Genomic DNA, 13,843 nt, shown 5'->3' with positions numbered 1-13,843 from the left:
GAATACGACCCTGAGGGTCTATGATTTTAATTTAAAACAAATTTATATAATGTAAAATTTTATTTTCATAGATTTAACTAAATAATATATAAGTACCGTGGCAATTATTTTAAACTGAATATAAATTTTATAATTTTTGTATAAGTAAGATAAATTGCGGTAACCTGCAGGGTTACATGCCTGGACTCCATATTAATTCAAAGTTTTTTTTACATTATATTCAAGTGCATACGATCCGATCCGTGGATCCACTCAAAGGCATATAATCCATTACGATTCAAAAAAACTAGATTACTACAACTAGATTACCATTCTTTAAACAGCAAATAACAATAGAAAAAATAAAGTTTGTAGATTGCACGATAACCAAAACCAACAGATTAACCTATACTGATACAGTATCTTTAGTTATCAAGGGGCACGGAGGGATCATTAAAAGTTTCAAGGTTGCTACATATGTCAGAACCAAATTGCAATTTGGCAATGTTGTTAGTTGAATCGTTTTTCGTTGGTAATTTACTAGCTTAGGGCGATTTTCCACTGGCGAGGCGAGACGAAACGAGGCGAACCGAGATTGATATTAAAAGCCATCGCGAGCTCGCGCTGAGATTGTAGATAGTAAAATAAAAATATTGAAGTGCCAATAGAGTGAATTATAGTCAGTAAAATAACATTTGTAGGGTTGCCAGTTTTCATAATAGTTATGTAGTCGTTGTCGATAGTTTTATCGAAATTTTGCCAAAAATTTATTTCGTGACGTTCTAAAGGTTGTTGCGTTATTGCCTTCTTCAACTTCAACTTCAACTTTTATGTCTATGGCTCCGTATTCTTCATTCTTATTTTGACAGTTGGCCACTAGCATCGAGATCAATTTTTATTCATATAGATTTTAACAAGAATTGCCGGACTTGATTATCTATATTGAATTAAAACGAAAAAATGTCTCGTCTTTGTATTTTTTATAAACATAGTTCTAAATACGGTGTATATATGAACTTACAAAAATTGACAATTCAAATGAAACAAGTTTGGCTACATTAGCATTAATCAGTGAACAGTCGATAGAATATTTATTTTAGCAACTGCAACCACTAGCTGCTCGCAAGCGGGAAAAATTTTTGCGCAATGAAACTTTTGGCAAGCGACAATCGTACAAACAGAGTTCAATGAGTCGGCGACCGCGTCCTATCACAGTGCGCGTACTGAGGGACCGGGGAATATACCTACCTACTTACTTAAACATTTCACTGTGTGCGTGAACTTGTATTTATTTATAATGACGCAATTTCGACTTCGTGTGTCACGCGGGTCTTGCGTAATAATGAGAGTAACGCCCGGTCCACATGAATTTTATTGTAAGATTGTAGAAAGAAAGGAAAAGGTTGTAACAACAAACAATAGTATAAAACCAAGTACAATAATATAAAAACACTCTTAAACTTAGGGCGGATTCCCGTAATGTCGTAAGGTTTTATTTGTCGTTGGACGACTGTCGTGTCTAGCTGTTCCCACTAGATCGTAACGACAATTTATCGGTTCACGGTAGCCGCCTTGTCATTTGCACGACAGAATCGTTTGCAGCTACGATTATATAATCGTCGTCACAATATTGTGACGTTTTATTTATTGTAAGATGACTGTCTAGCTCTTCCTATTACCACGACAGTCTGTCGTCGTAACGTCAAAAAAGTCACGGTCAATGGTGTTTTACTGTATTATGTGAGTACCTTCATTTGAATATACAAGCCACGACACTTTCAACGGCACGACTATCTGTCGTCACATAATGCGAACGCGCCCGTACCCTAAGAGGGCGTGACGCGAGACGTGTGCGCACAAATATTGATGCTTTATAAGCAGTTAATGTTTCATAAGGTTTACATGTTTGCGGTTTTTACGATGGCCACGTCCTTTCTCTCCGAGGAATTGATTGGGAGTGACTATAGAACGAAGCAAAGTAAGAATGCCGAAGAAAAATAATTAAAGAACGATTCAAAATTTCAAAAGTGACCAGGAACCAGAGAAAAGCGTGATAAATAGGTGGGATGACGGAACGCTGAAAGAGAATGCATCGTCACAGGTGATTTCGGCGAAAGCGGCAATTTGATTTGATGTAAACAGTAGGTAAGTCGACTGCACCTTCTTGAAGAAACAGCGGTCGATTCGGTCTAAACACACCATTATGATTGTAGCAGAAAACATATGAGTTCATCTATTCCCTCACAGAATCTAAACTACTTATTCAATTTCAACATATGAGGCATTGTGGGTTTAGTCTCGATTATCTGCTAGATTATTTTTATATCAAATATGGCGTCTCTGACCTACGAGCCCACGAAAAGATTTATACTAGTTGTCAAATGGACGAAAGACCTTTATTTTATTTTTTTTCGAGGAGAAATCTTTGTAGATACCCCTTAGCCCAGGGAGTCTCAGGGGTTATGTGGCGAATCTCCCTCCAGACTGGAGGGTCTACCCCACTAAACCCCCAAGACCTAGCAAACTAGCACCGGGTATCATATCGAGTCATGACCGCCGAATTATCGCATTTTTACCTAAAATATGTTATGATATTAAGGACACCTCGATATTTCCAGCCAAAATTACGTCAAATAGATAATAATATAGCAAAAGTTAAGATTATCGTTAGCTCAACTTATTTTTGACATTTTAGTGTAACCGGCAGAAACAATATTAAAAAATCATAACGTAAGCGACCCCACTTGTTATCGCAATCGACATAGTACAGTCAACAGCACATCATTCTATATCGCCTCCAGTACAACTATCGAGTATGTAACCAAAAATAGAGACGGAATAAGGGCCATACATTTCTGGTAACTCATCAGTGATACATAACTTACAATTATTATCTCTCGTTTGCACTGAAATATAGACATCGCCAACAACTGACCTGTGTGTACGTCTCTGTATATTCTGTATTTATTGTAATAAAGATAGTATCTCTAACTATGGGGGGCTCTTCTATTCGGTGGTGTGGGAAAAACAGCAAAACGTCTAATTACAAAACAAACTGAACCACATTTCATCGGTAATTAAATACTAATTATGTAATTTTGCAATTTTCAATTGTTTAGAATTCGGGCTGGCCATTCGGAGCGCAGTTGTCACCGTAATGATATGGCAGAATAGTTTTCAAACAAATTAAATGACATTTCGTCTCTATTTCTGGTTATATACTCGATGAGTACAACGGAACGAGATCCGTCATTTTTTTTTTTTAAATAACAAGTGACCAGAACCCATACCCTTAAAAACCGGAACACAGTAATGCTGACATGCTTGGCGGCAGAAATAGGTAAGGTGGCAGTACTTCCCTGGACAAACTCTTTCACAAGGGGATCTACAGCTACTAAAATCAACGTGTAGCTTGATGTGCTGCCATCTGTATATCACAATTTCGTCGTTTACTTTAAACAAAGCGGCAAAAAATGTGTTGCGTCTTGTTATATTTTTAATCGCAAGTGTGAGTTTAAATAGCAATGGTTACATAGAAATAGATAAAAATATTGTAAGCGCCCAAAAGGGGTTAACGCCCATTGTTAAATAAAATATCTGCAACATAATCTGTCACGAAATTCATTATTATACATTAAAATTCAATTTATTATCATATTTATAAATGTAGAAATATAAAAAAAATCTCCCCTCTCCTGTAAAATTTGTTTTTGTCGCTTACACTAGGCCGACGTCTGTATTTTAATATATATTTTGCGATTTTTTAAACTAGTACCTCTTATTCGTATTTCTTGCCAAAATCCTTTGTTGAATATTTTACACATTTACATTAAACATGTCAATGTAAACAATGGTAGAATTAAGTTGGATTTATTCAAAACAAAAACATGACTATACATAAAGTAACTGACTGAGTTTTAATCAATCAAAGTCGGTTTGGTTGCCTTGAGGCTTGTGCTTTGCAGTGGCAAGTGTATTACTCAAACTTACAAAAATAACCTCATTATCTAATCGTATTTTAATATCAAACGTCGTTAAAGTTAATACACAAAACTCCGTTTATTTAAACATGTGATAGCCTGAAGATATAATAATACCTTAGATAATTAACTTGTGTGGATTCTTTATGAACAGAAGGTTTAATTTGACGTTTTGCATAAATTATATGATTAATATGTACATTTTAGGGCTGTTTTGGTTATTTTTTAGTAGCCACTGCCATAAAACATAGTCTCGATGTCTTTTTATTTTTAATATTTCCGAGGGAGATATTACTCAAGTTTAGATAGACTTAGTCTATGTAAGGTACAAATCAAAATAATGTTGTTACTGATGATATATTCAACAAACAGATCTTTGTACTGTAACACATATGGGACGTTTATTGCGTACAGGTGACCTTAAAGAGCTTATATTAACAAAAAATTCTATTTGGTGAGACAGTGAATGCCATGTCTTTATACAATAATGTCATTGTCACAAAATAAAATATTTTCACACTCTGGTTGTTTAATCTAGGTCATTTCGCGTAAATTTCTAAGATCTCACAATTGTGGGAGTTTGTGAAATTTCTTTATTTATATGTTATGAGTAAGTTAAACTTTCTTATAAATTGTGTATGTGTATTGAAAGAAAAAGTATTAATAAATGAAAAGGCTGCATGGCACAACGTTTGTTTCTGTATAACAGTAAATTTCCATGTGAAAGAGTCCATCCAGGGAAGTTGTACCATTTTACAAGTTGTTACATTTTACTACGTTCCGGTTTTGAGGAGTAAGGGTGCTGGTGAAATTACAGACACATAGGACTTGTCAACTTATGTCTCAGGGTGACAGGCGCAGTGGCAGTGCCCCTCAGATCTTCGCGATTTAAAGCTCTGAGTGGCACTGGTCACACGACTTGGTCAACTCACGCCCCTTGGTATTAAATTAAAAAAAAATAAAAACATTTAAGTATACTTATTAATTAATATTTATGGCATTTTCTGTAGTATTAATACATGAGCCAAGTAACTTAGTATTTTTATAAACTATAAAAAAAACTATGTGGAACAAAGTTCAAGAAATAGTCAAACTACTAACAGCTTAGAAGAAATGTGCAGAAAGGTGGAGTTCTCCTCTCCTGAAAATTTTTACTAGATTTGCTAGCTACAATAGTACATTATTTAGTCGCAGTAGAGCTCCTTGTGATAGGGTTCGTCCAGGAAAGTACTGCCACCTTAAGCTATTTCTGCCATTAAGCAGTAATGTCAGCATTACTGTGTTCTGGTTTGGAAGGGTAACGGTGCCGGTGAAATTACAGGCACATGGGTCTTGTCAACTTGAGTCTCAGGGTGACGGGCGCAGTGGCGGTGCCAGTGACAGTGAAGATATGTGGAACTGTTTTTGATACGTAAAGTACAAGAATAAGTCGAACTACTAATACTGCCCTCGTAACGTAAAAAGGCATAACTATGCGTACTTTATACGACAGTTGTGCCTTTTTTCGTTCCGAGGGCAGAGTAGCTTAGAAGGAACGTACAGAAGGGTGGAGTTTAAAAGCTCTCCTGATAACTCTTACTAGATTTGTTAGCTATATAATACCTGGCCACTTCGAATTTTCGGCGAAATTCATATGTTTTGCGTCCAAGTAATAGCTTGATATTGACCTTTTTAACACTAGTGTTGCATCGGTGAAGCGTCTTATTATTACTTTGTTATTTGGCGAGTATGCTCATTAACTTGATGTGGTTTATCGGTGAGGACCTACAACTGGCTCTCCATAATTATTTCACTTTTTACTCTGTAAGATAGCCGCTGGTCTTCCAATAAATTAAAATAAAATAATAGTGCAAGGGCGGTAAGTAGCAATCACGAACAGAGGGATAGATTCAAAATATACAAAATGTAATGGACTGAACATTTGGTAATTTGTTATGTGTAACACTTGTGTTTATTATCACAAAAATTGTGAATTAGATTTAAAAATGTTACAGTTTATTGTATCATATTAATAACATATTAGGTATCTGAGAAAAAATTATAAAGCACATTTTATTTAAACTTTTTGCTTTGACTTTGTAAACAAATAAATATTTACACAACACCACATATGTTGCTCTTCTCCCTATAATAACTAAAGCACTTGTGTTATGGAAATCGGCAACAACGACGATACCACAAACACCCAGCCCCAAGACAATATAGAAAAGGTAGTTTTCTACATTGACTTGGCAAGGGATCGAATTCGGGACCTCAGAGATGGCGACGCCATGAAAACCAGTCGACCATGGCGGTCGTTGTTTGAATGAAACAAAAAAATATTAAATTTATTGTGTTCGATAGTATCTATATGTATGTTACTTCATAAAAATGATAAATAAAGTCGACTATATTGAAGAGCCGGGGAATTCACACAATAGGGCTGTATGATAACAATACCGCTTAATTATGAACAAGAGTGATAAAAAAATATATTGAATATACGTAAAAGATAAATTTAGTAGCAGTAGAGTTGGTCCAGGGAACTACTGCCACCTTCAGCATTATTGCGTTCCGGTTTTGAAGGGTAAGGGTGCTGGTGAAATTACAGGCACATGGGACTTGTCAACTTATGTCTCAGGGTGACGGGCGCAGTGGCAGTGCCCCTCAGATCGACGCGATTTAAATAGCTGAGTGGCACTGCAACTGTTATGGACAGGCGTGTAGCTTACCATCAGGTGCACGACTTGTTCGTCCCGTCACTTGACATTATTTAAAAAAGAAATGATTTTGGTCAAAGAACGAGGGTCTATCCAGTATCTTTTGTATACATTAATTTGCTCATTAACAAAATTAGGCAGCATGAATTTCATCATCATCATATTAGCCAGAAGACGTCCACTGCTGAACATAGGCCTCCCCCAAAGATTTCCAGACCAGGCGATAGGACGCGACGTGCGTCCATCGGTTACCCGTCCGTCCATCTAGTAGAGGGCCGTCCCATTGAACGCCTTCCGGTTCGCGGTCCCCATTCAAGAACCTTTCTGCCCCAACGGCCATCAGTTCTACGAGCTATGTGCCCTGCCCACTGCCACTTCAACTTGCTAATCCTTCGAGCTATATCGGTGACTTTCGTTCTTCTACGGATCTCCTCATTTCTGACTCGATCACGTAGAGAAATGCCGAGCATTGCTCGCTCCATAGCTCATTGAGTGACTTTGTGCTTTTTTATGAGGCCTATAGTAAGTGACCACGTCTCAGAGCCATAGGTAATCTCTGGCAACACGCACTGCTCGAAGACTTTTGTCTTCAAGGACTGCGGTATTGCGGACGAGAAGACGTCCCGGAGCTTCCTGAAAGCTGCCCAACCGAGTCGGATTCAACGATTGATCTCTGTCTCGAAGTTGGCCCTATCTAATTGGACAGTTTGTCCGAGGTAGACATACTCGTCAACAATGTCGAGGGTAGAAGTTCCCACCGTTATAGGGGTATTCCATCTTTAGACAGGGGTAGTCCATGTTCATATTTAGACCCACTTACTAGGAAACTCTATTGAGGTCACCGAGCATGGTGGCAAGCTCTTTCAACGATTCTGCCATGACCACGATATCGTCAGCAAATCGAAGGTGAGTGATGTACTCGCCATTGATGTTGATGCCGAGTCCTTTCCAGTTCAGTAACTTGAAGGCGTATGGATTTCGATAAAAGAAAAAACTAAAGAAATTACTATCACAAACCGCAGATAAACTAAAAAGGGTGCATTTAAATATTTTAGTATATCTAGGGCAGCATGATTAAAAATTTGTAGCACAAAGTTAAAAAAAAAAGATTTATATAGTATTAGCTGGTGCCCTCGGCCTTGTCTGCATAGAATACTTATATACTTACATACTTCAAGTAGCCTACTGTAATAATGATTTTCATAGTTTATTTGTTCTCCATACAAACTTTTATCCTCTATTTCACCCCCCTTAAGATTTATTTTTGAGACAAAACTTATCTCTATACCAAAATTGGTTTCTGCAGTTTAGGTGTGAAAACTTAACAGACCAAGTGGCTTAATTGCGAGTATTTAATATTAAAGAGGTTTCATTCTGGGCATATGCACTTCCTACACCCCTAATTACAACTCTATGCAAAGACAAGCAGTATTGAAGAACTGAATGTATGGATTTTCACAGGTTTGTTTTACTTAATATGGTTTTCCATAGTACAGGTTAATTGTAAATTAACAGTCAATTTAAAATTACGGGATGTATATTTTAAATCTCTGGAAGAGGCCTATGACTTATATCAAGCATGTGATGTTTCTATACTTGATAAATTAGTACGCAAGTTTATTCTTGTTAGTTAATCAGCAGTATTCTAACTTTTCTAATCTAACTTTTGTCGCCCATTCTGCCACCTCTGCTGAGTCCGGATGAAAAAAGTTATTAACGAGGTCACAGAGGTCACTGGTGGTTCGGCAGTTAACACTCTAGGCACTAGGTAAGAAGCTTCCGGTTAGGATTCCCATTGATACCGATTCAGTAAACAAACTTGTCACATTGGTTCTATTGTGGGTGCTCTTGAAATAGCTTTTTAACTTGCATTCTCAGTTAATTGTAAGTTTCATTACAATTTTTATTATGAGGAACATGATGGCAATGGTGACATTATAATATATTTTCCTGTTGAGGCTTTTTTTCTATTCTTCCTTATGCTTTACTAAATTACTAACCACAAAAAATTTACAAGGCTTGTGGCTGATTTAATACCCACTCTTGTGATTTCTGATCTTCACTCCGACATGTATCAGCCTGATTTGTATTAACCAGACAAATTCTGTAGCATAAATCTTTGTTTAGGATTCTAAAACCAGGCTGCATGTCCTTGTATGTCTTATTAAAATAAAAACGAACACAGTAAAAAACGCTAAGGTCTCAAGAAATATTTGCCTTTATTAAAAGCGTAGGCGGGATATCCTTTCATGCCTTTTTTAGATACAAGGGATGGTCAAATTTATAAACCAAAAGCACATGATGTATTCATCATACTACTGTCGAATATAAGTGCAATATTCGACATTTTTTGTAGCCAATCTTTAAAGGTTTCATTGTTGTATGTTCTACCGTGCTTACAATATTAACAGAAAGTATGTTTGAAGATTTATAGTACGAACTTTGGCTTAGACTAAGCAAAGATGGATGGATTTGCAAAACAAGCTGCGCCTAAATCTAAGCAAGAAATTTTTTAAATGTAAATTAAACTTTGAGTTTACATTATAATGTCTTGCTTCAACTTTGGCAAAGTTAATTTTGTATTAACGAAAAACTTGCATCTAGATTGTTATTTTTGCTTACAGTCTTATTGTAAGCACAGTGGTTATGCAGACAAGAGCATGATTGATGAGGCTTGCATGGTAACACAAATTTACATGACAGTGTTTCTAGGCATTGTTGGACCACTGCAACAAATCTATTACGATTTTTACGAACTCAGAATTATGATATTGTTTACATCGTTATTCTCACTAATTTCACAATGTCTTTGTGATAGCATTTTTTTTTATGATTATCAAGTCATGGGATGAACAAGTCGTACACCTGGTGGTAAGCAATTTGCAGTGCCACTAAGGTTTAAATTGCAAAGATCTGAGGGGCACTGCCACTGCATCTGTCACACTGAGACATCAAGTTGAGAAGTCCTATGTGTTTCACATGCACTGTTACCATTCACACATATGTAAGGTGGCTGTAATTCCCTGGAAAAACGCTTTCACAAGAAGCTCGGTTTCAAAAATGCTGTGTCATGCTTTGTCTTTATTTTTTGTTTACGATGCCATATCTTTTTTAGTATCTTTATATAATTATGATGATCCAGTATGACAACACCAATTATACCAAGTCTCAATCTTGGGCAAGGTTTCTTAATCTGTGATCCATGGACCCCTATGGGGTCCGTGTTGTGGATACTGAGGGTCCACATCAAGCCTACTTAACATAATGCATTCATACAAAAATTAGAATACATTATGTTGTCAGTAAAGAGACACTGCGCATGACCTTTTCAGATTTTCACGCCCTTTTTGACCGCCCATTATTGGAGCGAGCAAAACACGTGACAATGCAACTCATATGCCTTCTTATTCATCTTTATGGAAAGGGCCCATGGCCTTTTTGAAATTTTGAGAGGACTAGAAAAAGGTTAAGAAACCTTGATCTAGGGAATTTACGTTTCTTAACCTCTAACAAAGTTTGTCCGTTATCTGTGTCTATCTACCTGTGACACTGTAACACATTGCTGATGGACTGATTTCAATTTTGACCATTTTTTTTTATTTGAAGGCTAATTTAATTAGGTACTTAAAAAAGGTACTTAACTATGTTTCATGAACATCTATTCAGCTGTTCTCTGTTTCTCTATAAATATATAGATCTCAGTCACAAAATGAATATTATCCAATTGACTTGAAATTTGGTAGAAATTTGATGACATTAGAACAATATGGTAACTTTGATCTGACGCTGGAACCAGGGGGTCTGCTCACATTCTCCATCCAACATCCATCCGAAACAATTACTGTCAAATAAGTAATATATTCAACCAAAAAAAGTCAATGGCACATATGAAGCTTCATTCGCGTCATGTATCTTTGAATTTAATCAAGTATTACTTATTTGATAGTAATTGTTTTGGACAGACGATCTCAACGAGTATTTACAGTATACATAGAGTAATCCAAGAAAATAATGAATTTTAAAAAGTTTGCTTCCTAAATAAATTACCAGAAATTCAGCCCAGGAATTTCTCATTGACCTACCAGAAGGGTCGCTGGACCCTCGAGGTCATCTAATTATTAAACATTATTACATAAATATGGTCAAGGAAAATCTATCAGAAAACCTACAAGGTACCTAGATAAAACTTGAAAAACATGCAATTTCTACCTGAATTGGCGTTGATATGACTTAAAACCCTTTCCACAGATGAAGCACAGGCCTTGCAGTGGGAATAACACCGGAATGTCCACAAATTTAAACAGACGACGCTCCTATGACCTTACATGCGCGTTATACTTATTTGCAAATAAATATTATTGTCTCTTTATATTTTAAGCATGTGTGCCTACTCAGTCGCTTATTTACAGTGTCATAAACGCAATTTGCACTATTCTACATTATGATGTCACCTAGACATCATCCAATTGAGTAGGTATTGTAATGGTAAGTTTTATCATTCGTATGTAGTCATACGCGGTAACCTTGTCTTTCATGCAAACATCATTCAATAGCATTTTCGCCTAAAACCTGAACACCTTGATTTTAACAAGGAAACGACGTTTTCTATACTCATCAACGAATTATGCAGATTTTCGACTTTCGATGAATATATGTCAAAAAATCTCAAGGATGACAAACGGCTTTTATAGTCGTAATAACGGTTTTTTTTATAATCAAAACTGCTAAAATACTAAAGTAAATTGTCTAACGTACCATCTGTAAATAGGAATTCCTTTAGAACAAGGCATGAAATAAGTAATCCAAGAAAGAAATACCATTTGGGGACATTGCCATTTCAAGATGTGACCTTTCAAAAACAACACTTCCTTGCACAATTTTTTGCACTAAAACATATCACAAGGGGAACTTACACTGCGTATTAAGTTAATAGCATCACGGTAAATAATTTTAAGACGATATTTTCACAGTAAAAGTCTCTCTGTTTCGGAAATTATACGAAAAATTGAACCAACTCGCGCATGCCCGACAAAAATTTACATCACGTGACCTGTCATGGCGTCATTCTGTGTAATTTTTCATTCATTCTGCAGTTCAGCACAGATATATTAATAAACAGCCTAGTCTTAAGTGACAAAAAAATTGTACGAAAACATACTAATAATAAAATATTACAAACCATTCTAAAGTCTTTTTATTAAAATACATGCCTACGGCTGAATGCGTTACATTCTATAGTCATTGAGTCAGCAAGATTATAATGTCCCTTTAACTTAAACGGTCCATTGCATGGCAGTCCGTCGCGCAGGCAGAAGACTGCTCACACACTATCCTGCATATGGTACACGTATCTCGCAGGACGCATTGCAGGATTGCACGATGACTTGCAGGCTGCGACTACATTCATAATCCTACATTACGCGACAGATGGCAAAGCAGACTGCAATGCAGGACAATGAATACTCATTTTTAAAGTGGGCAGAAGCGGTATTCGGTAATCGTTGAGACTCGCAATTCGATATTCGTTATGCGGTTTTACCGACGGCATCGATTTTGTCGACAAATGCTATTCTGTACACTACTTTAACAGATCATAACGACAATTCGGTTCGATACGTTCGTTAAGTTTCGTTAAGATTCGATATTTTTATCGGATCTTCGAGGGCATCCTGTTTACGTCGGTTTTCTTAACGACGATTTCACTGTTAGATATTTATGTTTTGACCACATTAAGTGGAAAAAAATTACTTTTTGCCTTAAGGTAAGTCAAAATGTTTCGTAATTGAAAGGGACCTGTTCTTGGCTGTGTCTCGTAATAATTTGTTTATGTCGTGGTGCCACGATTGTAGAAGTTAAGGTGAGCGACGTTTCCCTAGTAAATTATCATCTCATCAGATATTTACCTTAGAGGATGAAAAAAAAATAAAGTAAATATTTACACAACTCCAACTTGCTTACTTGTCTTGATGTATCCGTCATTTTGAAGAAGTATTCAGAAAAAATAAACACAAACAGTACGTTTCCCATGAATGTCACAAACTTTTAACAAACTAAATAACCATAGGAAACGAAACTATTTTTCCGGATTTAAATCGCGCATATTTGTTTTTTCAAACAAACCGACGTTTCGGGCCATTTTACGACGTTACGGTTGACTCTAAATGGGACCTGTAAAGGGCCCGAAACGTCGGTTTGTTTGAAAAAATAAATATACGCGATTTAAATCCGGAAAAATAGTTTCATTTCCTATGTGTAACTTCTGTGTAAAGTGTGGGACAACGCAGCGTTAATACCGGTTTTTTTCTCATTAGAAGACACTTTAATTAGCAATAGGCGATTGTTAACAAAAAAAAATCGAATAAATCGATAGTTGCACTATCCTATATTCGATTTTCGATTTAGTCATCTTTACCGAAAAATAATCGAATATTATATTGTTACTAATTTAGTAATTAGTAAGGAAATTTTCGGTGTCTAAACAAAAAGGTAAAAAAACACTGATCCTATATTACATATTTAGTACCAATCGATACTGTTATTAATTTAATAACAATTAATCCTATTACTATTACGATATTTGATCAACAACCAAAAATTAGTAACTATTACGATTCACAAACGAATATTTGAGCAACAATGAAAACGTGAAGTGTAGTAACCATTATACATTTATAATTTTTTTACATTTTTCAATTTTGTTTCATAAAATACAGCGATGTCGGTATCATGGATGCTTGGTTTTAATGATCGCAAAAAGCAAAGAAGCAAAATGAAATTCGTGAGCTTCGACATGTTAAACAAAACAAAAATGTTGTTCACACATTTCACGAGCGCTGGACAAGTTTTCTTATGAGAGCCGTTGCCGTTGGACTGCAGCTCGTGTGACTACATCCTAATATGAAACTTTACTGTCAATGTTCCATATGTCACCTGTAATTTTAACGTAATCTAATGTCGGTTGACATATCGGTGAATCCATTCGGTCATTAAAGGACTTAGACCTAAAACGGCCCATAGATATTTGTGTTTTGATCGCATTAAGTGGAAAAATTCACTTTTTGCCTTAAGGCACAGATTACAGAATATACAGATACACAGTCCCATACAAGAAAATGAGTCCATGCTAAGTTTTTAGCTTCCGCTAGCTATTTTGATTCGTTTATGGTACACTAGATGGCGACTATA

Source organism: Hyposmocoma kahamanoa, unplaced genomic scaffold (assembly GCF_003589595.1).
Source record: "Hyposmocoma kahamanoa isolate Upper Pololo Valley unplaced genomic scaffold, ASM358959v1 83, whole genome shotgun sequence".
NCBI classification, from domain to species: Eukaryota; Metazoa; Arthropoda; class Insecta; order Lepidoptera; family Cosmopterigidae; genus Hyposmocoma; species Hyposmocoma kahamanoa.
The sequence above is the reverse complement of the archived record's forward strand: the minus strand, read 5'-3'. Positions refer to the sequence as shown.